This window comes from Ambystoma mexicanum, chromosome 8, assembly GCF_040938575.1.
Source record: "Ambystoma mexicanum isolate Mex_15411 chromosome 8, UKY_AmexF1_1, whole genome shotgun sequence".
Lineage (NCBI taxonomy): Eukaryota > Metazoa > Chordata > Amphibia > Caudata > Ambystomatidae > Ambystoma > Ambystoma mexicanum.
The window spans coordinates 1,058,602,633-1,058,629,757 of record NC_090929.1 but is presented as its reverse complement, the minus strand read 5'-3'; the positions used below and the strand labels follow the sequence as shown (position 1 = coordinate 1,058,629,757).

The 27,125-nt window shown below is 41.6% G+C and overlaps 1 protein-coding gene and 1 long non-coding RNA gene across 2 annotated transcripts in view; both read right to left on the bottom strand.

The window, feature by feature from the left end:
• The window catches only part of LOC138473094 (heparan-alpha-glucosaminide N-acetyltransferase-like), a 1,171,537-nt gene that overhangs the window by 205,818 nt on the left and 938,594 nt on the right, over positions 1 to 27,125 (bottom strand). The window lies entirely within an intron of this gene.
• LOC138473725 (uncharacterized) lies at positions 18,252 to 19,350 on the bottom strand. Its single transcript, XR_011268879.1, has 2 exons — positions 19,003 to 19,350; positions 18,252 to 18,893 (listed from the first exon to the last, which is right to left on the bottom strand). It is a non-coding gene; the product is annotated as an uncharacterized lncRNA (long non-coding RNA).

Here is a 27,125-nt window from a genome sequence, read left to right as displayed (position 1 = left end):
CACATTGATCTGTTTTAGTTGTGTGACCAGATTCAGAGAGAGCCTTTCTCTAGGTCCACTAGCCAGCAGAGCGTAGGTGCCTATTGACTCACTCTTTCGTATTAGTGTTGTCGTTGAGATCAGATAGCTGGACCTCAATCACAACAATAAAATGTTGCGCGTTTTGATAATGTGATTTCTTCTTGGGATGACTCACAACCGGGCTACCCTGTCTTTTTGACATTAAAAGGCAACAGTAACTCGTAGCTTTCTAATATTTCCTTGTAAGCTCCAGTGGCAGCCAAACAAAGATCAGGAGTCGTGCATCAGTCGTGGGTGCCTCGGGCTCCGGCTCCAAGCCACTCCAAGTTGCGCCAAACTGCGCACCCTTTCGCGCCATGGGCTTTGCCACTGTGGGGCCTCCCCCTGGCTGATGAAGGTTAGCGGGCGTGCTCTCTTCTCCCTGCCAAGCTGCCGGGCCACCAATGGAAACGGGGGCTCCTTCTGCGCAAAACTGAGCACCCTTTTGCGCAGCAGGCTTTGCTGCAGCGGGGTCTCCCGCTGGCTGATGAAGGTTAGAAGGCGTGGTCTCTTCTCCTTGCCAACCTCCCACCAGTGGTCGAAGTGTACAAAAACAAATAGTGGAACTATGTTCCCTGCTGTCCTGTCCCTGCTCCCCACAAACCCCATCGCCACACCCCCTGCCCCACGCCATACAAACCCCTAAACAAATACACCTTCTGTTTAGGGGAATGTTCAGTGCAGTGCATTGAAATGCAAGTTTCAACTTCTTCCTACACTTTTAAGTTAAAACGAAACCATTCTGGAGCGGTTTATTTTTAAAATAAAATTATAGAAACAGTAAAACTTAATAGAAAAAAGTAGAGGGGCGCCGCTCCCAACCGCTCCCACCCACTTCAACCACTGGCTCCCGGGCCGCCAAAGGAAACAAAGGGCTCCTTCACTGTCAATGATACTCAAGCAAGGAAACTCAAAAGGATATAATATATCATGTATACTCAAAATGTGAAGGCCTCTGTCAGCCATTAATGCCTTTTATAGATACGCCTTCCATGAAATGCCACTATTGTAATATATGACATACCTCAAAGAAGTTATTTCACCAACCTCTCAACGTACAAAAGAATGCCTATGCATGCTTGATGTCCAATTCACTCTGCACCAGACCTACAGAGGTCCAGATCTGCCATGTAATCTTACAAGTACTCGATTCAACTGTCCTTGTGAAAGCTCCGAAGGATGAAATGTTGAGTTATTCCTACCCAGATCCAAACAAGTGACCTGCAGATTATTCACAGATCCTCACTGCTGGTGCATTCACTTACTGAGCTAACAGCAGAATTGAATGTGCCTTCTTATCTGTATAAAATTCAAAGACACAGAGAACTCTCTTTCCTTTGCTAATACCTTTATACAGTCCCACCACCCAACTCTGCCTTTATCTCACATTCCTCACTTTCTGCTGCATTGGAAGGTATTCTTTCAATGTTTGTAATCTTTACTATTAATCTCGGCTTTGCAGCTCAAACCATCTAAACATCTCTAGAAGTCCCCTAACAATGTATGGCACAGCAAGAAGATTCGTGCAGATTGATGCTGGCAGCAAATGTGCAAAGAGACACAAAATGGTCTTTAAAGAGGTCGCCCTGGCAGAGGTAAATGAGATACATTTGCAATGTAACCAGTCTAGACATCAAACCTCCTTCCTGAATTTTGGGTGATAACCTTGGTGCTGTATTTCAAGGATGGGAGAAGGCATGAGATGGATGTGAATGTTTTATTTTAATTATTTTATTGTTCATTTATAACGTGCTTTGTTCAAATATTTATTGTTCATTATAAATACCAGCCAGTGGTCTCTAAGCGCAGGATCAGGATTCGAACCTGTGTTGTGTTGCATCGTCTTGCTGAGTTAATGAACACTATTTCTGGTTGGAAGCCTTTTTAGTTTGAACAGTTTTGCACCATTCGTGGTACAGTGGCAGGCAGGTTTCTCAGGCCTGGTTTTAGTTGGCCTTTGTGATCAGCATACAAGTGGCACAGGAGGGCGCGGTTGCCAGTGGTCTTCACGAGGGTTGGAAGAAGATATTGCAGACAGCATCCTGCCACTGAGAGACTATGAGCATAAGCAGAAGGTGGGCTGGAACGATCCTGGCCAGAGCCACTGCCAATGGTTGTATCAAAGAGAGGCGTCAATGGCACCTGCTACCTGCTGAGGAAGCCATTTTCTTTTATGTCTACAGTCTCAAAGTTGATCTGATACTGTCCATCTTTGGGGACCCCTATGTAAACCAGCTGTGCTTACACATATGACATCTCTTTTTGTTTGTCAAACCCCTCCCACAAAGACCGTATTGCAGTACTACCGCCCTTGTCTGTGCTGTGGTTCTCTTTCGTGTGCGTGTTGTGTTGACTGAAGGAATCGGTGGCGCTCAGAGACTCAATGATTCACGGCTTTCTGCTCATAACTCGTTCTGAACTCATCAAGGACAAGCACTTAGCAGCATCCGCGGGCGGGCTGCACAATTCTATGTGTCATTAAAAGGCAGACCGCAAACTCACGGCTTCCTTGAGACCATTCAAGCAGGATACTAATTAGCCCAGCAGTGGCACTGGTAGGGCGTTGCCCTGATCCACATCTTCTCCGAAGAGTCTGGAAAACGCAGGCAGCTGAAACATCACTGCGTCCCACGAAGCGTGTGTGCACTTACAAAAAGAACACTGTCCGAGTGCACGACGAGAAGCAACCAAGCCTGGAATGGGAAAGTGTGCATTCCTTTTATGAATGAATGAATGAATGAAGGAATGAAGGAATGAATGAATGAATGACTTCAGTTTTATCATCAACCTTTGTGTGGTCATCAGCCTCAGACTAAGTAACACTAACACTGTGGTAGGTCAGGTGGGTCACCTGTACAGGGTAAACTGATGAGCTACATTTTCATGCATACAAATGAAATGCAATAGTAATAAAAATGGTGATAAATCATAACAGTACCTCCATAATGAAGTTGCGGCCTACAATGCTTATTTGCAAGGGCCAACTAATGATGGCTATGTCTATGGCCAGACGATTCCCAAATATAGGACCTACACCTGTTGAGCTTTATTCCATTTATCTATTTCCGCCAATATCTGCGGATATAATGTGGGAGAAACACTCATCCTCAGCATGTCACTGACTAGACACTGGGCCTCATTACAGGTTTGGCGCTAGCCTTGCCGGTAAAACAGGCAGGCTGCCACCAAACCTGCAAATTTTCCAGAGCACCGGCTAATCGGCAATTACCAGGTCATTATGGCCCTGCCGGACCCGGTAATTGCCCATTTGCAGGTGCCGGAAAAAAGATGCTCCCCATTCCCAATGTGGAGGTCAGATGCACCGACATTGTTTGTAACGGTGCCGGTGCATCCGACATGCTGTGCTCGTGGGTGCCTTTCTACCCGCCATGTCCGACCTCGCGGGCAGAAAGGCACCGCGAGCACAACTCGTAGTTTGCCGGTCCGGGAACTACGATAGTGGAATGCTTACCGGTGCTTTAGTTCCCGGACCGGCAAACTTATAATGAGGCCCACTGACTCCTTTATAGCAAGAAGTACAAATCTGGGGTGAAGGAATATCTATGAAAAGCAAAAGCAAGTGCAAATTCAATGTTTTATACATGACCACCAAAAGAGTGCAAACACCGGGGATAGACCAGGGGCAACGCGCTGTTGTTGAAAGCAAGACCCCGCAGAGCAACAGAGGTTCAAATCCCGGATCCCCGCTTAGAAACCGAACGCAGGTATTAAACGTGTTATAAAAAAAACAACTAAATATATAACCGTGCATCTGTGTGGCCCCAAAACTGCAAATAATCTCACAATACTCAGGGCACTCCAACTGGGCCAAGACAGTAAGTGTCTGAGTGGTGGACAGTTACTGCACTATTGTCAAGCCGCTGTGTGTTCTTTAGATGTTTCCAACAGGTCACATAGATCATAACCAGCAATACAATCCGTTCAGTGAAATTACTTTATTGCATCTTGCAGCTCTTATCTCCTATGATGTTTTTCAACATCCTTCTATAGGTCTGTAGTTCCATATTCTGATCATGGAATTTCCATAGTGCTTCATTTTGTGGGCGATCCATATGAAAACGTGTTGTTACTATTAGGCCTGCTCAACCAGGATTATCTACCCTTCAGTTACTGTCTCTGGAGCACACAGCATAATACCAGTAAGTATATCTAGGAAGTTGGGCATCTCATTCAAAGCTTCTCTGTGATTCATTTCGTAAATGAACATCATGAGAAAGAGCAGACATCTACAAGTGGAGATGCTCAATATAGAGGCTTCCTATGTACCGCTTTGGCCCCCGCGCTGTGGAACGCCTTAGCTCCACACTTAAGAAATGAGCCCTCCTACCCAGCATTCAAGCAACTGTTGAAAACTTGGTTATTCAATAGGTATGACTAACACTTTAAGCATGAACTGTCTCCTACGTTGCCCGAACTACTTCTTACTAACTTAATGATCTGTAAAGTGTTCTTTACTGCCCTGTACAAGCGCTGTGATACCTGTGGGTCTGGGTGTTACACAAATGTTTAAATAAATAAACGTGGGTGCGTTCTGTGCCTCAGAATTGTCATCTCTGGCAATGCCAATAGTGTGCACACAGGGCTTCCCAAAAAGGATCACAAACCACTAGGACAGCTCCCAAAGCAAACAGGCAGACATGCCCTTTGGTTGAAAATATTTGACCTCATCACATCCATGCAGCAATCCCTTTTCATGGGTCACAGCACATTGTGGTTGAATGGCACAAAGTACCTGACAAGTCATCCCAGGACTGTGATCCGCACTGTTGACTTAAAGCTGCAAAGTGGAAACTATTGCCTATAACCTTTCAACAAAAGGTACTATGGTGAAAAGTCTCTTAGCTGAACAACCTCTGGCAAGATTTGATGGCAAAAGGCCCACTTGAAGTTCTTGAAGGAGTTGAACTCATCCTCTTCTGCAAACCCTTAAACAAGGCCAGAAAACAGCTCTCAAACTAGCTGTGAAATGATTTGTGTCCATATGGTTCCAGTGGCACAGAGTCTTCATGAGTCCAGAATGTCACTTGAACAAATAATCTACTCTACTCCAGTGCAGATAGATTCTCACTCTCCTCCAGCTATCACATCCTTCTTTTTGGGAAGTGGACTGCAACCTTTTATTAAGCCATGACATTGTCCTTGTGTCTTGTCCCACTAATTCGTCTACTGCAATCATTCCCTTGCATACCTTGTCACTCTAACCGGGCTGTTGAGTGGTGTGTGGTACCTTGTAAAACACCAACAAATAAATAGATTCATCCTTACGATGCACCTCCAAAGGCTAAACTGAAGTCCCTCATTGTGATGGTTTGCCATCTGCAATGGTGTGAAAGCCTTAGCTTTTCTGTTGTTTATTAATAAAGAATGATGCAGGTAATTTTGTTTCTGAAAGGGGTGTCTGCTAATCAACCCTTCCTTTCATAAAGCTCTGTGCCAAAAGCATAGTACATATATGTGTCCTGGCTGCACCTGTCTACTGACAACTGCGGCACCTGCTCGTCAGTGGTGCAGGGCAGATTCAAAGGTCACATGTACATTCCACACAGCTGCTGTGACCCAAAGTCACTGCAGCCAGTGGTACCATTTTAACATATGCACTTCCAGGACGAAATGTAATAAATGTTGCCTTATCATTCAGGGGAAGGGGCAGGTTCATATCTAAGAATAAGCCATACCTGGTTATGATATGGTGAATTATAAGAGTCAGCTCTATTAGCCTAGACCAGATATGTGAGGGCAATGCATATTCATGGCAGCCTAGCTGTCTACACTGCTCCCACTGAGACAAGAGCCAGGATGCTATTTTCCTTTGATTCATCAGAAGGACGGTTAACACCTCCCCTCAGGTCAAAGGAGATCTCCCGGGAACCTTGCTTGAAAGGGGCAGTCACATAACAAAGACCTGCCTCACACAAAGACCTCACAAACAAGGGCCTTTGACATATGCAGGTTTGGGAAGGGGCAGAGTTGGAATGGCCAGCGAGGGCAAAGGGGTTCTAAGGAGGATTCCACTGTCTTGCTGTTCTGTAGGGCTCTCTTTCCTACATATCCCTTTAATTTCCTACCGAACAAGGCACTCTAGGTATGATGCACAAAGGCAAGAGCCTCTTGTTACAGCAACATAGATTGAACCCCTTACAGCATGCTTTCTTTTGTCCAATCCCCATTGACAATGTGCCTTTATGAGAGAGGCGACTGACTCCTTCCTTGATTCTTTTCTTTCCACCAAGAAGAATACATCTTTGGACCCCTGTTGAGAGTGCTGTCCATTCCAAAGTCCTCTGCAAAAGTGGTGAAGTGTAGGGAAATGTATTCTGAACTTCAACTAGGGTGCCACATTTCCACAAGGATAAAGGATTGGTCCCCGTGGTGAACAAGCGTGAGAGACTCAGGTATGAGACTCAGGCTGAATCCAGTAGATGTCGATATTGAGAATGCACAGAACACAAGCTAGAAAATGAAGGTTTTGAATTGGGGATTGCTTAACAGGGTGTTATCACTTTGCACCACAACACCACATTTGTGGCATGAGATGCAACAAAATTAAAACATGAGATTAACATATATTAATTTACCTTATCCATCTAACATAAAACATATGGCCCTACTAATAATCACTGGAAGTCAGTTCATGGCTTTTATATAAAGGGTTAGCTTGGAAATGCAATGAATAAAACATGCGGAATGAAATCCTTTCTGCTAAAGACTAGTTATTGTTTAAAAGACTTTCAGAGCAGGAAACGGGGCAAATGTAACTTTTCCATCCGATTTGGTTCCACTCTAAGCGGGCAGATTGGTCATGTGCTTCAGAACTATCTAGAGGGCTGGCTGGATGACAATGGGAGGTGACATCTCAGAGAAAGGCAGTAAAATTCTATATTTTCTGTAAGTAAGACCTATATGGTGGGCAGCCTTAGTTCAGAGATTTTTAAAAGTCTGGCAGGAGGGAGGACTCACTCTCTCACTCTCTGTGGCTCCTGGGCTGGGGTTCTTTTCCCTTGCTCTCTGACTTCAAGTTCTTGGATTGGAGCTGTCTCTAAAGAGTTTTGCTGACCTTGGGAGAAGTGCACAGGCAGGCGCTGACAGTGGATCTCATGTGCTTTTCCCAAGCTAAGAAGGGAGTGTCTGGCAGCTAGACGGGAGCACTGGCAGTTCGGGAAACACACACACACACACACACACACACACACACACACGTAAGGAATATTTTGGTAAGCTAAGTAATTGAGGGCCATGCTAATGTGTGAATGCTTAGTATTGGATACTGCGGGGGAGAATATCATTATAAACCTGTCAGATGTGAATAACTATTTTTTAGGTGCTGTACAGTGAAATAGTAAATGTGCATGACTGTGTTTATATTTTGTTATTCATGTGACAAAATTCAAATGTAATAGAAGTTTAGTTTCTGACAAGATTTGTTAGAAGCTCAAGCGCAGTTTCCACAGGGCCCTGGCTATTTACCAAAATACACTGTTTTGAAACTCATTGCAGGCACGGCTGATGTTATCGCAAAGAGTAACATGTTGAAATCTAGCATAGCAAGGCCCTGTCACTGCAGAGAAAAAAAAACGCAAGCGAATTGCGAAATGTTTATTTTCGATTCCTGAACAACTGATGTAAAGGCAATGTGAACATTTTGCATTGTATATTAAGTCTGTGTATCTTGTATATGTCTAACTTCTGATAAAGAATAACAATTCGAAAGTTGAATCATCTCAGAATTTTTATGACATGTTTTTATCTGTGATGGTAACACAGGGCAGTCGGGATAACCAATAGTGAGCTTGCATTAGCACCTCTGGTAATTCACTTTGCCACGTGTGATGAGACAGCAACCAAACTGGCTATTATACACTGAGTTTCAGAAGGGCTATGTGTGTGTGAATGTTCATATTTCATCTACATGGTAAATACATTCTGAGATGCAAGCCAAAAGGGCATCATTTGGTATAGTAAATAAAAATACTGCAAGAGCAAAAAGAGTGTGCTAAGTCCAGAATGTACTTACCGTTAGTGATCCCGGTATAAGGACAATTATCGGGTGGTACTCTAAAGTTAGGCTCACCACTATACCACAAAATACAAAAATAAACACTAACCAAAAGGTACCACCAACCAAAAAGACCACCAACCAAAAATACCACAAAAATACCTCTACTCTAACAGAAGACAGGTGCTATCCAAGACAGAGGGAATTGTGCTCCCCAATCATCCCTGATTACATTGGGGGTTAACTGCAGCAGACCAATGCATTCCTCTCTTTCTGATGCAATGGAACCAGCCACTCACTGGAGGTGAAGGAACTCCTGCAGGTTCCAGCCCAACTCGCTGGACTGGGAGAGCAGAGTACAAATGATTCAACTTGTCATGGAGACCCTGAATTGGGACTCCCATCAAACAGAAGCTCAACAGCAGCTGGAATACTGTTCACACATCTACAAACTGCCTTTGAACAGTGTTCAAACCACAGCTGCATTCATTGATGCCTCATTTAAAACGCCAGCTCACCAGTGCGAAAGCCTTTGATTCACCACTTATTTGAGCATCTCATTGAAGCACCAGGACATTGCCTCATCCTGATTTGAAACTCGACTTAAACCACTCGAAGCCTGTGTCACACATCGAATCGACCCAGCGGTTGCATCATCTCAAATTGACTCGATTGCCAGCCAAAAATGGTGCACCCTTCGAAACACATTGGATCACCTGGATCAATGCCCTTTCTGCCTCTCAACCTCAGTTCTAGTACAAAGACAGCACACAGAAGCACAGATTGATGCTGTCAAACCACCCAACATCAAGACCAAGGTACTGTTGAGAGGCCCAGTCCTCCTGGTCCACTTTCTGGGACCGTATAGACTTATAAGCCCCTTTATGCACTTCTTCCTATAGAGAAATATCCTTTGAAGAGATATTGCCACAATTGCTTGCCTTTTCAACTCTGTTCAATTCCTTTGAATGCTATAATCTGCCAGTTCTGCATTGTCTGTGTTCTTTCCACAGGGGTGGGCTTTCGTTGGTGTTTTGCTAGTTATTTGCATTCTTTTGATTGTTTGGTTAAAGCAGGTATATTTTTATCGAACCTTGATTGGACATTCTTTTAGTCTTGTACTATTGCTGTTTGGATTGCTACTGTTATCACCTCACATTCCTCCTGAGAGTATAGCCTGCCCTCGGCCCACATTAACACAAAAGGCAAAGGAGGTATGCCCATCAGTCTGTGTCTGTTTTACCTTTATGATTGGGATCATTGCTGGTTTAGTAGTAGTGTGGGGCTAAGCAGGTAGTTTAGCCACTCCTCATTCCTGTACTTCTGCAGAGCGTTGGCATTTTGTCACACTTACCAAGAAAACATTGAACTCTTCATAACAATTGATGGATTTCATCTCTAGAAAAAATTTCTGTTGGCTGCCCTGATTCAACCCCCTTAATCCTGAAGTACAGATATATCCCCAAATGTCTTCATGTTTTAAATACTATATAAAAGGCATTCATGAAAGGTAAAAGAGTAGTTCTCCATCCGCTCATAGAAGCAATTCTTGGCCAGTGACAGTCATCATTTTGGGCTTCTAGTAAAAACGTTTTGGTTGCACCAGAAGTGCTCAGTTCCATATGTTGTTGTACCAGGTTGCATTGAAAAGTCTGTAGGAACAAATTAATAGTCATTTAAAACTATGGCCTATATTATACTGAAGTATTGAAAGGGATTTAAGATAACTCTAGTAAATGGTTAGATTCTTATAATTTTGCTGCGGTTTGACAAATGTGCATGGAACGTGGCAAAAAAAATAAACATTCCTTCTCATTTTCTTTGGGATAGTTCAGTGATGTTCCGTCCTTGGGGGCCAAAGGAGTGCAAAAGTTGCATCTTCTGTTATTTCTCAAACAGAAAATATTTGCTCTCATCTACAGACATACACAAATATGTCCAGTGTTTACATTGTTTTGCTTATGTTTATTTTGGCAGTTAATTTCACTGATTCATTTTTTAATGATAAACTGCAATTGGATTGGTTAAACAAAATCAATATGATTTACTGGGTTAGGGTCTGAGGTCATTCAATGAGGCCATTTTGATTGACTGATGTTCCCCTGAACATTCATTCCTAAAACAAGACTATGTTGGATCCGCAGATCCGGTACAGGACCTCCGGATCCAGTACATTAAAATTTGTTTCGAAAAGGCAGGAAAAGTGTATAACGCAGGCCTCTGGGTCATAATTTCACCACGGGTTGTGTAGAGGTTAAGGATATAACCCAGAGAGGTGGAATATGACCTTTTGTTTACAATAGAAAGTGAGTTTTGACTACCAGATTAGCAAATCCAGCCGTGTGGATCGACAGATCATTACGCAGGCCCCTGCTCTTGCGACCTTCGTTAAAGGCTCAATGAGTTCAGATACATGTCGTGGTTTGTTCTGGTCCTCTGAACATTTCAGTGAAAGTTGAAGTCACATTAAGGTGATGGCTTAACTCAAACAAAATCTTGAAATTCTGCAGGTGTTAGAAGCTACGCCTCCTTAACTCTGAGCCCTTGAGCGCATAGACAACATCACGTATAATATCACTTATTAACCATCAGTGATGTCCCTGGAAACTAGAGTACACCTATGAAATCACAGATGATAGCCCACTGTACATCAAGGTAAACTATCCATCTGAGCAAAACATTCGAGAGGGCCGTGATAAGATTGCGGGCCTGCATGTCCATCAAGCATACATGGACTAGGCAGCAAGGTTTTGTCTATGGTGTCTGACAGTAAACCCCCTGCAGCCCGGGATTCCAGGGACACCTGTGAGAAAAGGCTCGAATGAGGCAGAGGGTGTGAATAAAATGTGCACGTCCCCAGTAAATATCTGACATTGGATCACCCTTCCAGGAAACCAGAAACTGAAGATACCCATGAAAAAGACAGAAGTCAAGAATGGCTTTGACTTCATATTCAGTTATCCACAGGAGGAGGAGGCTTTGGCCTACAAGGAACAAATGGGTTCGCAACCATTGGTTTGAGCTGTGAAACATGGAAAACAAGACACACCCCAACAGTAGGTGGCAAACACAAATGAACAGGTTAGCTCCTACTTCTACAACAAAGGCCCCTAACTATCTTGGCCCAGGTGTAGTGAGAAGAGATCTTGAAGGTAAACAAACATGAGGAAAGCCACACCTTCTCACCAACATCATGCATGGGGAAGACTGATGGTGTTTGTTGGTGGCCAGTGATGCAGCCTGCTAGGCTCTATGCAGAATCTCCAGTATCTGTTTGTGGATGCAGCACAAAGATTGCAGAGAGGTAGGAGCAGCAGGAATGGCAAACTCTCAAACAGTAAAAAAAAGGTGGTGATTTGGGATGTAAACCATGCACACAGAAAAACGGGGAACAGCGGTGGAAGAATGGTATACTTTATTGGAGGTGAACTCCACAGTGGAAAGTAGGGCATTCCAATTAGAATTGGTAGCATTAGTACTTACAATATTGATCAAGGGTCTGATTTAACGTATCATTAGGGTCGCTAGTTTGGGGATAAAAGCCAGATGACAAGGTCTGCACAATACCTAACTGCCTAAACTGAGCAGAGCAAAATCTTGATTTATGTTGGGAGCTCCAATCACAGATGATCTTATGAGGCAGGCAATGGAGCTGAACACTAGCCGAAAGCAAAGGTTTGGCCATAGCAGGTGCAGAAGTGATTGAGGAACATGCTGAACATGTGCCATCATAGAAAGAAGTCCATAGTTACCAATGTTATGATTTGGTGGATGTTCCTATGAGTCAGGGAAACCCAAAAGGCCACTGATGCAGTACTTTAACTTGGGTACAAAGATGACAAGCAGATATATATTTCTTGACATCTTGAATTAAGGTGGGCCACCAAGAGTGCAGAGAAAGAAATTCACAAGTAGTGATCTCCTCTCTTTATCCTGCCACCAATGAGTCATGGCACCTTTCTAAGACTCTCTCTTGCAGAGCTGGAGATGGAAGATAGAAGCAAGTTGAATCATAATAGTAGGTATCTGCACCTTGCTCAACTTCTCTCTATCAGACTGAGACTCAGAATGAAGACAACTGGAATCTTGAAACACTCCCTTAATTTCATCAAGAAAACCAGATAGCATGATTAACTGCCCTGATGTAAACATGCATTGGAAGCAAGAGGCCTGAGAGTCTGAGTCTTCCATATAATGTTGTGAAAGTACATTGTTAAGGTATTTTGGGAGTCTTGCTTGTAAGTGATCTTGAATGCATACTGAGCAAAACATATGCCAAACAGGTTTGTTGGCTGTTTCTATCTTCAGTTTTCTGGAGGACCTCCCAATTCGTATGATCGATAGAATTCACGGCACGGGAAGCCAACAACAAGTCTTGCCATTCCTGGCAGGATTTCTTCTTTAGTTAAAAGCTCTTTCCAAAACAAAACTCATGTAATTCAGTGAAAACAATTTTAGTTAAGAGACACAGTTGAGAAGAAACAATGTTTTCCCGGATTCATATACAATTTGACTGGTGTTGGAAATGACAACAACCTTAACATGCGGTGCCCCTCACACGTTGTCCAGTGCATGAGCACTGATGGACTCAGCAATTACCACATACATTACATCATACATGACATTAAAACTTTAAGGTTGTTGACACTTCCAACATCGACTGAATTTCATGGGTTTTGTTACAATTAATTTGTTCACCTTAGCTGTCTCTTAGCTACAGTTTTTCACAGAATATATTGAAATACATTTATATTCAGTGACGATTAATTGTTTAAAGTACCAAGAAGGATTATGGTTTGTTTACAGAATTATGGTGGCATGAGGAACCAAAACGGGCACATTTTTAGGTTTTGTTTTCCTGAGCTGCAACCCTATTGCCCCTTCATTGTGTAGGATTTTGTTAGGCCAACGTAACCATAGCATCTCATTATTTCAGGCTCAAATGAGAGCCGTATAATTTATTTGAAAGATATTCTTAAATTCTCATCATGTCCTCAAATAACTGTCCCTATTTGTATTAGGATTTGTTGAATCCATTTTGGATCCACTGGAGGCTTGTGAGCTTTGACACCTTTCTTCAGCATCTTCCCATAATGGGGTCCCTGACTATTGTACTTTCTACAGGACCTGTTAGAATTGTTGCATGCCTATTTCCATTGAAATAGAGTCTGACTTACACTATGACATACTATGATAAGCCAAAGAGTGAATTAATTCAGTATGTACATAGCATCACTGAAACAGATATGGTTGAACAGCTTGATCCTAATTCGTCGTCCATGGTTGGATTGGGGCATAACATTGTCTCTGGCACCAATGAAAAAGTGGTCCACAGTCGCAAAATGGCAATTCATTCCTTTGTGACAGACTGCTTGCTTAGTACCCAAGGGGGAGGTTTTTGGTAAAATGTGTTGCAAATTGGGCCTTGTAAAGAATATTTGTTTAGTAACACTGGTCAAAACTATCAGCTCTACAGTGAAGAAACATATCAAACTGGCCAACTTTGCCCAACCAACTGGCCCACTTGGGCAAACAAACAGCTCACATTAGTACGCATTGCCCCAGAGGGCCGGGTAAGTCTGTCCCACATTTATGAATACAGTCCTGAATATTGAAGAAACGGCACAACCGCAATAAAGTGCTTTATTACCTTAGCACAGATAAAAAATCACAATTCTAGGCAGTTTGCAAATGTAGATAGTGATAGGTAGCGAATGGAGGTTGAAACGTATCTATCTTCGGGCTTAGAAGCCAATTCGAGAAATGGCATGTGGTCATGTTAAAAGTTGTTTTAAATGTTTGAATACGTATGGAAGTGTGATTCGAACTAAAACAAGCAGAAGTAATGCCAACAGTTTAGGCTTTTGTGTATGCATGGGAAAGGCACTTGCCAGGGTCTGCCATAGTGGTATTAACTGCCCATTGATGGTAGGAGGTGCAAAATGGTGCAAGTGTCTGTACATCTAAAAACAGTGCCTGGCAAATGCCTAATAACTATAGAAAAGCCAGAACTGTTGGCTTTAGGACTTCAGTAAAGGACAAGCATATGGCTTATAAATCGAGTGGCCGAAGGCAGACCTGGTTAAGACATTTGTATTACACCAGTAGCTTGTTTACAGCTCCAATTACGTCATTTACCCTCAGAAGACTGATTTGAATAAAACACTGGCAGGCACTTCGAGTCCAAAGTTTGATGGTAAGGCTTGAATAAGGTGAGCTCAAAGAGTTCCCATGAAGAGGTGTTTAGGGTGGGTAGGGTGAAGGAACTGGGGTGGGAATGGCTATAGGGATTAGCATGGCCATGGGCAGTCAATGGGTTGGCAAATAACCAAACAACACGTACAAGCTGTGTGTCCCTCCTCATATGCCATTTCTGCCTATCTGTAATCAAATGCATTTGTTTCTTCTCATAGGTGGTGTGAAAAGCACCACCTGATAGCCAAAACTAAAAATGAAGCAGATTTTTCATCTTAAGGACATTTATAGAGGAAAGACCGTCTATTTTGCTTATTAGTTCATCTGAAATGACAGTGTCTGTCGGAAGGGAGCGATGTGTTGAGTAAGATACATCATGTGTAGCTTTGAATATTTTCTAACAAAACAAAATAATAGAAGTTGGAAGGATACATGATCTCATTCAATAATTAAACGAGTTTTAAATGCAGAGGATTCTCAGGAGACAACAATTGGCTGGTGCCTGATTGTGCGTGTTTGTGTGTGTTGTCTGTATGATGTCATTATTCCCAAATTACAAAATCATGTTCTATGTCCTGATAGGAACACAATCCTCCACTTTCCTTGGCACCGGGTGTTTCCAACATGTTGAAGGGGGACTTTTGCCCTCCTAGCTGTTGCGCAAAGTGAGTCTCAAGAGGCCCAGAGAGATGGTGTCCTCGTGGTCAAGAAAGCCCTGCCAGAGGTTGCCAGTCAGTAGAGATTTGTTGCCACACAGAATCCTTTTCCTCCTCTGGTTGCCTTTTTGACACTCTGAAGCAGTCCTTTAGGGAACTGAGTATCTGCAATGGGGCAGATATGAATGCTCTATGCAAAATATCTCTCCCCCATAAGGAGAGTAAGAAAGAGGATAAGCTGATCATCTAATTAAATCAACCCCTGCCCCATGCAACTTAACAATTACCCACATCGTGGCTGAAAACCCCCTTGGGCAATACATAGACTAAGGTAATACAACTCATATACATGATGGCACACCTAGATTTGAGAACACAGCAGGGGTGACTAAGACAAGTGCATCTGGAAACAAGCAAGATGGGGGTAAAGTATGACGTGAATATACAAATCAAAACACGCAACTAACCTATGGACACACAGGAGAAGGGCAACACATTGTAAGAGTTCACACTGGAGGATTTCTGGTAGCCATTAATCCAGTTGTTGGATGGTGATGCAGAGATGCAGAGGTACAGGGCCTCGTATACTAAGCATTTGTCCGGGGGATTTTCCCATTGAAAAACACTTTTGTAAATCTCCTGCCTATCTTTGTTGACTATTTGAAAGGTGGCACAGCACTGTGCAAGCCTGAAGGAGGAATTACAGAGAGGTTTTTTCTGTTACTGATAATCAGGGCCAGTGAGGGCTCACCTTTTGCCCAGTTGGTCATGCTGGTATGGTTTCTGAGAACAAGACAGCCCAGCTCAGCAACAGGAGGCATTGACAGTAAGAGAGGACTTTTAGCTCTCACTTTACACGTATCGTTGAGCTGCAATGCAAAGCTCTTTAACTTCTTAGAGGAAATAAAGCGTTCGGATCGGAGCATGTCTTAGCGGGACTCGCATCGCTCCAGAAAGCCCGTTCACTGTGCCCCATTGGAAACCTGCCTTTCCCACCATGAGTGGAATAATTTGTTGCAGTGCCATTACAGGGCAATGAGGAAACCCAAGTCTGCTGGCCTTAATGCCCAGCTTTCTCACGGCCTGTCCGGCATTTGTTGCCAATTTGGGGCCTATTCACAAAAGCACACACTTGCGGGCGTAAACTACAACATGCATCATTTATAATCCTGTCAGGTTACAATTGATGACTGAATTAGGGATTCAAGCCATTTCCAACCTGCACGTACATAGCTCACGCATGCCGTAGCTGTAATGCATAAGTCTATGGTATTCATGCACATTTATTCTTGACGTCTATTTTTCCAACTCGATCCATGCATAAATAATTCACTGCATAAGTACGGTGTTGCAAAACGTGTTCAATTAAAAATATATTTTCCTGAAATATTCTTTTATTCATCCAACCTATACAAAGTATCACCTGCCTAACACACAATAAGGCGATGGCTGCGTCTTTGACACGGAAACGGCGGATTCCATGGTGAACAAGGAAAGCTTGTGACATGGTGTGGCGTGTGGCATCCATCGGGTGTGCATGCAGGGCCGGCCTTAAGTCCAGCAGCACCCTGGGCGAACTGGCGCCTCCCCCGCCTTCGCCCACCGCGCCCCCCTGACTAACAGAGGGCGGGGCGGAAGGGGGCGGGGCCAGGATGGACAACTTTTTTTTTTTTAACCTCCTCGATCCAGTGAGGAGGTTAAATAGGTGCCGTTTGGACCCCATTGTCCTTGAATGAGCCCGCCATCGCGGGTTCATTCAATGACAATGTGGCGCCTGCCACACCTTCTGCCACCACGCCAGCTTGGGGGAGCGCTTGAAAGACTCCCCGGAGCTGGCGTGTTGGGGGGCTAATGGCGCCTTTTCTTGTGAAAAGTGTCCACGGCAGAGGGGCGCATTTAAATGCACCCACCGCCGTGGGCACCTTTTACAGTAAAAGACCGCCTGCTGCGCCTTGTCCCACAACGCCAACTCGAGGGAGCTCTTGAAAGACTCCCCCGAGCTGGCGTGGCAGGGACAAAAGGCGCTCTGGGGGGAGTGCCACCCCGGACGGTCGCCCGGCTCGCCCCCCCCCCTAAGGCCGGCTCTGTGTGCATGCAATCAGACGTTGGGGCAGAAGGGAAAGATGATGGAGTAGGTGCTAGAGAAGGACTCGGTGCAGTGTTGGGTGTGGGAGGGTCTGCTTGCCTCCACCGAGGTCTCAGGATTCCGGAATCTTGATATTTCACTTTTGATTACTATAAAGATATAAAGGTCCTACCTTTGGCAACAGAGGCCACCTGTGGATGAGTGGAAGCTACTAAAGCTGGAACTGTAAAGGTAAGTTATGGGAGAGGGTCGGGGGAAGGTGCTGTTGCAGAGGCACCTGAGCATGTGTAGTAACCGGTATGCACTGCCTGTTGCACCCATCACTCTCGCCTACAACTCAAACATCTCACCATTCCCATAATGCCTTAACAATTCATGGTCTCAACACTTGTAGAACAACAGAAACAGTGACCCTTGCACATGTGGTTTGTGTAAAGCCACATGAGGCAAACATGAAGTTGCTGAAGAAGTATTCAATTGAGGGGAGTTCCCAGAAGAGGCCGTGTAGCAACCACAGGCAGTGTTGGAAGGGAATGCTTTGGTAGCTACCCATTCAGGTTGCGAGAAACACAAGCAGGGGACTTTTTTACCATCCACACGCCACTCAGATTAATTTTCCATTTTAGGTTAAGCTGGACTGAGGAACTAACGTTGGGAACTCTGCTCAAAAGCAAAACAACAGTGAATGGGCTAGGGAGGCTCTGAGAAGATGCTTTATGATAGAGGACAGGTGCTACTTCCAAAAGGAAAGGTTGGGGAAAAGGTGGCACCACCCAGGATAGGGAGATTTATTTTCAAAGATGGCTATAAAAGGGACTTGGTCCTGCAGTTCTAGGAGCAGCATCATTCACGGCCTCGGATATCCTGCAGGTGAACAGGTTTTTAGCCACTGCCAGAGGTAAACACTGTTTACCCCAACGTGTTTTTTGTAGGTTTTGAGTTTAAAGGTTTAATTTTATTTAGTACCAGAATAAACAATTACAATCTGAGTATACTGAAAATACGGTATGTGGAAGTGAAGCCCTAGTCAGGAATGCGCACAACTGGATTTTCATGAAAGGAAGTGAAGTAAAATTGTGGTTGAGCTGCTGTCGTGTAGGTAGTGAGATGATCTGCCACTATCACCTTGAAGTATATCAAATTATTGTGAATTACTATCTACACAGGCTGCGCTTGGTAACCAACGTAAAGCCACTGATGTGCAAAATTTAAACAAGAATGATGGGGAATTAATCACAGAGATATTCTACTGGTTTATTAGTAACAAAGAGCAAAGTTGTTCATTCACAGGTAAAGTGTAACACATCAATTGTGTTGAATGAGTCTGAACTTGGATGAATTACACAGAGCAATTTATATGCAATCAATAAAACACCCACAATTTATATGCAATTGCGCAGCATATTTGTTGAGTACTTCAAAAACCAAAACTTGAATGAATCACATTGTTTGAGATAGGCTTATTCGCCAAAACACACACAATTTATATGCAATTGCGCAGCGTATTTCACATTAAAGAAAAGCCAAGAATTTGCCAAAACATGCCAACACGTGTTTCAACCAAAGAGGTCGTCCTCAGGGCATACAAATGTAGTTTACCATTTGCATTAATCTATAATTATTGAACCTTGGCTTGAAATCGAAACAACCAACGTCAGAGGTAGTGGGTCAAAAAACAAGAAAAAACAGGAGAGAAAGGAGAAATAGAAAGAAATAAAAACATACCGTTAGAGATAATATATGCAATTGATTGTTCTATTTCCTAAAATAGGGATAAATGAATCTATCCATACCTTAAATATGATTGAGGTTTCCTAATACTTGATTCAACTTTCAGTAGTTGAGAGATTTAGTGATTTCTACATGCTTGACTGGACAGGGTCTGTAAGTTATAAAGACTTGGTATAATATGACACATATTTTAGTTCAAAAGTCTGCATTGCTAGTAAGTTTAACATCTAATTTGTGAAAAGTATGGAAACTATAATTACCAGTCTTGCAATCAAGAGGTAGTTGTCGTTCGACTGATATGCCGCTGTTGCAGTATAATTGAAATGTAACGCACGTTTTTAGCGTGCCTTGCCTTTAAATTCGGCCGTAATCTGTAACATGGATATGACAACGTATTTAAACACTTGTTATAAGGAACGTGCTGCATAAGCTTTTCGTTTGGTATCGTTAGGGCGTAGAACTGGCTTACCGGCATACGCTCCAAAAGTTGATGTGCTCAATGGCCGGTTGTTTCTCAATACTGAAGGCATCGGCACAATCCGGGGGTTACTATAGTAACCTTCCCGGGTTAGGTCAGGTGATGTAGTCATCTGACCCTGTTGCTTGGATACTCCTTACAAGCCGGAAATGCATAAAACAGACGTTTGAGGAAAGCTTCCTATGCGGAAGCTCATTCATTTACGGCAATATTTTTGCAGCGACTTAATTACATATAGATATTTTGATGTTAATACTGTGTACAGCTTTGACATCAACAGAAAGAAAACTGAAATAATCCGTACTAATTCTAATCCTATGTTAGGTGCGGATATTGGATAGTTGGTGCTAAATATCAACCTCAATTAAGAAATCAAAATAAATGTGGTGCGCTCGAATCAGCGTGCAGACATGCAAATAACTGCCGGTTGGGCTGTTGGGACAAATATAAACAGTGACTTCTCACAGAGTGGGGTCACTAGGCTGAATATAAATGCCTCGGGCATAGTCGGTAAGCTGTATCGGTTTGCATGGGTTTGATTGTCTGTTTTTTAGCATTAAATTCGTACAAATTATAGAAACACATTCAATTCATGGTCTTGGTTCAAACCAAGTGACAGGCAACGTAATTTACAAATCATTCTTGCTTCCTGTTGTCGTAGGGTCAATTCTCTGTTACCACCTCTCGGATGTTGTTGGATGTGTTTGAGTCCAATGAATTTGATGTCTTTAATATTATCCAGTTGATGATGCTTCTGCCAATGGGAAGCTAAAGGAAGTCTAATATCCTGGCTACTAAGATTGTTGAGGTGTTCTCGAATCCTGAAACGGACTTCTCTGATCGTGCTGCCAATATACATTTTCTGACATACACATAAGATACCATAGATAACAAATTTTGTACGACAATTAATAAAGTCAAATATTTTGGTTTGAAGTCCATTATGGCAACTAAAGATTTTTGTAGGTGCTAAAGCATGATGGCAAAAATTGCATGTCCCGCACTTGTAAAAGCCTGCTGGCTTTGTGCTTGTAGTAAGCCAATTTGCCTGTCCAATTGGGTCAGGTTTAAGGAAAGAGGGACTGAGGATCTTCCTCAAAGTCTTTGCCTTGGTAAAGATAATACTGGGTCGATCAGTAATATACGATATCAAATCAGAATCTAGGTGTAAAATATGCCAATGTTTTTTCAGTATATACTGTATGAATTTGTGGTCACTTGAATATTTTGTGATGAAGTTGACATGCTTAGGATATTGTTCGCTGGACACTTTTGTCTTATTTATCAGCAATTGTGGTCTCGGTATTTTCTTGACCGCATCAGTAGTTTTCCTGATTAGTTGAATTGGATACCCTCTTTCCCGAAATCTGTGTCCAATTGACTTACATTCTATTTGAAACATTTCATCCTGGCTGCAATTTCTTTTCGCTCTTAACATTTCACCTCTGGGAATATTTTGGATAACACTTTGTCTATGGCTACTAGTTGCATGCAGTATAGAGTTTACTGCAGTTTCTTTCCTAAAGGTGCAGGTTTCGATGTTGTTTGACACAATGTTAATCTTAAGATCTAAAAAAGTAATTTCTGCTGCATCCATATGTCCTGTAAACTTAATATCAAAGGTGTTATCATTAAGGTAAAGCATAAATGCTGCAAAATCTTCTTTACTGCCTTCCCAAATCGCCAGGACATCATCAATATACCTTTTCCACCTGATAATGTTGTGCTTGAACGGATTGTTCTGAAAAATATATTTTTCCTCAAAGTAGGCCATGAATAGGTTGGCCAAAGAGGGCGCATATTTCGCCCCCATCGCAATCCCTTTAATTTGCGAGTAATAGTCACCATTGAAAAGGAACTGATTGTGTGTAAGTGTAAATTCCAAAAAACTTTTAATCATCTGTACATGTGTATAGTGTGAAGCAGAGTAGGTTCTGAAGCTAAAATCAATCGTATCCAGGGCTAGTTGGTGTTGAATTGAAGTATAGAGGGCTTCCACATCTAGAGTCACTAAATAGTATGTGGGTTTCCAGATAGTCCCTTGTAATATTTGCAACGTATGTGTTGTGTCTTTAATATATGCTGGGATTTCCGGTACCAAATGTTTAATACTACTGTCTATATAGTCAGCGAGTGCTTCGGTAGCTCCTCCCTGGCCACTCATGATTGGTCGAACTGTTGGGAGAGTGAGAAACGGCTTGTGGACCTTGGGTAAAAAATAAATTGTTGGCATAAGTGGTTTGGAAATCGATAAAAACGCTTTTTCATCATCTGAAAGTAGTCCTTGGTGATACCAAAACTGAAGTAAAGTTTGTAATTCTTGTGAAGTTAGTAATGTGGGGTTAGTAATAAGTTTCTCATAACATCCAGGCGTGGTTAAATGTTCCATTGACATTTTAATGTAATCTGATTTATTCAGAATGACAATGTTGCCTCCTTTGTCAGCCTCTTTAATAATGATTGAGCTGTCTTCACATAAATCTTGTAGTGCCTGTCTTTCCAACTTGGTAAGATTCTGTTTCCTGCTGCAACAATTTTGTTGAAATCCATCTAGGTGTTTATGAATTTCCTTGGTGATTGCCTTGTAAAAGATATCAATGACATTGTCTCCAGCAATAGGTGGCATGAATTTCGATCTATTCTTATGTTCCTTAATATCCATATTTCGTTGATGAATGCCGAGTTCTACTTGAATATCACTGACAGTTTTAGATCCCTCTTCCATGAGGTTGGAAAGTAAGTGTATATTTTCTATTTCTTGAATACTTTTAGAACTGGTGGCTGGGAGTTGCTCTAAAGGTCTATACATTTCGACTTTATTATGAAAGAATTTTTTAAGTTTGAGTTTTCTTGAAAATTTGTAAAGGTCAATTTGAAGTTCAGTCATATCAGATGTAGCATACGGTGCAAATGAAAGCCCATGATTAAGTACAGATTGTTGTAGTGATGAGAGGTGTTTATCAGACAAATTGATGACTAGACTTTTAGTATAGATTTCGGTTTGGTTTTCTTGAAACTGGATCTGGTGAGTCTTTTGTTTGTATCTTTCTCGTCCTCTCCTCCTTGCTCCTCTTCCTCTTCCTCCTCTGAGGTTGTTGGAGTAGGTAGATTTTTGCGTCCTAAAGGGACATTTTTAAAGAATCGGACTTGTTTATTTTGAGAGTTATAGGTAGATTGGTTACCTTTCTTATATCTTTTAATTTCTGCCAGAAAGCCTCGTCTGAAATGACGAGACCCTTCTGCATTAATCTGTTCTCCCTCAATGTTAGGGTTAGTAGTGGTTTCAATTTCTGAGTCTGTGTCAGATGTGACGGGTGACGCTGTAGGCGTGACTATTTGTGATTGGTCCCCATCATATTTAGGTTGATAGGTGTATACTCTATCATTTAGATAGTCCTTTTCATCTCTATAAAATTTCCTGAATTTACGTAACTTGATTTCATCTTGATATTCGACTAAAATCTCATTCATTTTGGCATAGTTTTTAACCTTTGAACTTTCTGGGTTACTCATTTCTGTGATTTCAATTTTTAGTTTGTCAATTTCTTTAAGTACTCGAGTATGCTCGCGTTCAGCATGTATGACCAAAATTTTCATCATATTCTCCGAGCTGGCTGTGATATTACTTTCCCAGTCAGCTGCCAGATCCTGATCATCTTTATGTACGAAGTCGGGGAAAATTAAAATTCTTAATCCTCTCGGTATAATGTCTTGCTGTATATAGTTTTTGAGTGATACTTGTTCCCAATACTTGTTGATTTCTTTCTTGCATAATCTTTCTAATTTAATAAATTTCAGAGGAGGAAGAGGAAGAGGAGCAAGGAGGAGAGGACGAGAAAGATACAAACAAAAGACTCACCAGATCCAGTTTCAAGAAAACCAAACCGAAATCTATACTAAAAGTCTAGTCATCAATTTGTCTGATAAACACCTCTCATCACTACAACAATCTGTACTTAATCATGGGCTTTCATTTGCACCGTATGCTACATCTGATATGACTGAACTTCAAATTGACCTTTACAAATTTTCAAGAAAACTCAAACTTAAAAAATTCTTTCATAATAAAGTCGAAATGTATAGACCTTTAGAGCAACTCCCAGCCACCAGTTCTAAAAGTATTCAAGAAATAGAAAATATACACTTACTTTCCAACCTCATGGAAGAGGGATCTAAAACTGTCAGTGATATTCAAGTAGAACTCGGCATTCATCAACGAAATATGGATATTAAGGAACATAAGAATAGATCGAAATTCATGCCACCTATTGCTGGAGACAATGTCATTGATATCTTTTACAAGGCAATCACCAAGGAAATTCATAAACACCTAGATGGATTTCAACAAAATTGTTGCAGCAGGAAACAGAATCTTACCAAGTTGGAAAGACAGGCACTACAAGATTTATGTGAAGACAGCTCAATCATTATTAAAGAGGCTGACAAAGGAGGCAACATTGTCATTCTGAATAAATCAGATTACATTAAAATGTCAATGGAACATTTAACCACGCCTGGATGTTATGAGAAACTTATTACTAACCCCACATTACTAACTTCACAAGAATTACAAACTTTACTTCAGTTTTGGTATCACCAAGGACTACTTTCAGATGATGAAAAAGCGTTTTTATCGATTTCCAAACCACTTATGCCAACAATTTATTTTTTACCCAAGGTCCACAAGCCGTTTCTCACTCTCCCAACAGTTCGACCAATCATGAGTGGCCAGGGAGGAGCTACCGAAGCACTCGCTGACTATATAGACAGTAGTATTAAACATTTGGTACCGGAAATCCCAGCATATATTAAAGACACAACACATACGTTGCAAATATTACAAGGGACTATCTGGAAACCCACATACTATTTAGTGACTCTAGATGTGGAAGCCCTCTATACTTCAATTCAACACCAACTAGCCCTGGATACGATTGATTTTAGCTTCAGAACCTACTCTGCTTCACACTATACACATGTACAGATGATTAAAAGTTTTTTGGAATTTACACTTACACACAATCAGTTCCTTTTCAATGGTGACTATTACTCGCAAATTAAAGGGATTGCGATGGGGGCGAAATATGCGCCCTCTTTGGCCAACCTATTCATGGCCTACTTTGAGGAAAAATATATTTTTCAGAACAATCCGTTCAAGCACAACATTATCAGGTGGAAAAGGTATATTGATGATGTCCTGGCGATTTGGGAAGGCAGTAAAGAAGATTTTGCAGCATTTATGCTTTACCTTAATGATAACACCTTTGATATTAAGTTTACAGGACATATGGATGCAGCAGAAATTACTTTTTTAGATCTTAAGATTAACATTGTGTCAAACAACATCGAAACCTGCACCTTTAGGAAAGAAACTGCAGTAAACTCTATACTGCATGCAACTAGTAGCCATAGACAAAGTGTTATCCAAAATATTCCCAGAGGTGAAATGTTAAGAGCGAAAAGAAATTGCAGCCAGGATGAAATGTTTCAAATAGAATGTAAGTCAATTGGACACAGATTTCGGGAAAGAGGGTATCCAATTCAACTAATCAGGAAAACTACTGATGCGGTCAAGAAAATACCGAGACCACAATTGCTGATAAATAAGACAAAAGTGTCCAGCGAACAATATCCTAAGCATGTCAACTTCATCACAAAATATTCAAGTGACCACAAATTCATACAGTATATACTGAAAAAACATTGGCATATTTTACACCTAGATTCTGATTTGATATCGTATATTACTGATCGACCCAGTATTATCTTTACCAAGGCAAAGACTTTGAGGAAGATCCTCAGTCCCTCTTTCCTTAAACCTGACCCAATTGGACAGGCAAATTGGCTTACTACAAGCACAAAGCCAGCAGGCTTTTACAAGTGCGGGACATGCAATTTTTGCCATCATGCTTTAGCACCTACAAAAATCTTTAGTTGCCATAATGGACTTCAAACCAAAATATTTGACTTTATTAATTGTCGTACAAAATTTGTTATCTATGGTATCTTATGTGTATGTCAGAAAATGTATATTGGCAGCACGATCAGAGAAGTCCGTTTCAGGATTCGAGAACACCTCAACAATCTTAGTAGCCAGGATATTAGACTTCCTTTAGCTTCCCATTGGCAGAAGCATCATCAACTGGATAATATTAAAGACATCAAATTCATTGGACTCAAACACATCCAACAACATCCGAGAGGTGGTAACAGAGAATTGACCCTACGACAACAGGAAGCAAGAATGATTTGTAAATTACGTTGCCTGTCACTTGGTTTGAACCAAGACCATGAATTGAATGTGTTTCTATAATTTGTACGAATTTAATGCTAAAAAACAGACAATCAAACCCATGCAAACCGATACAGCTTACCGACTATGCCCGAGGCATTTATATTCAGCCTAGTGACCCCACTCTGTGAGAAGTCACTGTTTATATTTGTCCCAACAGCCCAACCGGCAGTTATTTGCATGTCTGCACGCTGATTCGAGCGCACCACATTTATTTTGATTTCTTAATTGAGGTTGATATTTAGCACCAACTATCCAATATCCGCACCTAACATAGGATTAGAATTAGTACGGATTATTTCAGTTTTCTTTCTGTTGATGTCAAAGCTGTACACAGTATTAACATCAAAATATCTATATGTAATTAAGTCGCTGCAAAAATATTGCCGTAAATGAATGAGCTTCCGCATAGGAAGCTTTCCTCAAACGTCTGTTTTATGCATTTCCGGCTTGTAAGGAGTATCCAAGCAACAGGGTCAGATGACTACATCACCTGACCTAACCCGGGAAGGTTACTATAGTAACCCCCGGATTGTGCCGATGCCTTCAGTATTGAGAAACAACCGGCCATTGAGCACATCAACTTTTGGAGCGTATGCCGGTAAGCCAGTTCTACGCCCTAACGATACCAAACGAAAAGCTTATGCAGCACGTTCCTTATAACAAGTGTTTAAATACGTTGTCATATCCATGTTACAGATTACGGCCGAATTTAAAGGCAAGGCACGCTAAAAACGTGCGTTACATTTCAATTATACTGCAACAGCGGCATATCAGTCGAACGACAACTACCTCTTGATTGCAAGACTGGTAATTATAGTTTCCATACTTTTCACAAATTAGATGTTAAACTTACTAGCAATGCAGACTTTTGAACTAAAATATGTGTCATATTATACCAAGTCTTTATAACTTACAGACCCTGTCCAGTCAAGCATGTAGAAATCACTAAATCTCTCAACTACTGAAAGTTGAATCAAGTATTAGGAAACCTCAATCATATTTAAGGTATGGATAGATTCATTTATCCCTATTTTAGGAAATAGAACAATCAATTGCATATATTATCTCTAACGGTATGTTTTTATTTCTTTCTATTTCTCCTTTCTCTCCTGTTTTTTCTTGTTTTTTGACCCACTACCTCTGACGTTGGTTGTTTCGATTTCAAGCCAAGGTTCAATAATTATAGATTAATGCAAATGGTAAACTACATTTGTATGCCCTGAGGACGACCTCTTTGGTTGAAACACGTGTTGGCATGTTTTGGCAAATTCTTGGCTTTTCTTTAATGTGAAATACGCTGCGCAATTGCATATAAATTGTGTGTGTTTTGGCGAATAAGCCTATCTCAAACAATGTGATTCATTCAAGTTTTGGTTTTTGAAGTACTCAACAAATATGCTGCGCAATTGCATATAAATTGTGGGTGTTTTATTGATTGCATATAAATTGCTCTGTGTAATTCATCCAAGTTCAGACTCATTCAACACAATTGATGTGTTACACTTTACCTGTGAATGAACAACTTTGCTCTTTGTTACTAATAAACCAGTACAATCTGAGTATATATGAGCTATCAATTATATGACATTACATTTTGGATCATTAAAATA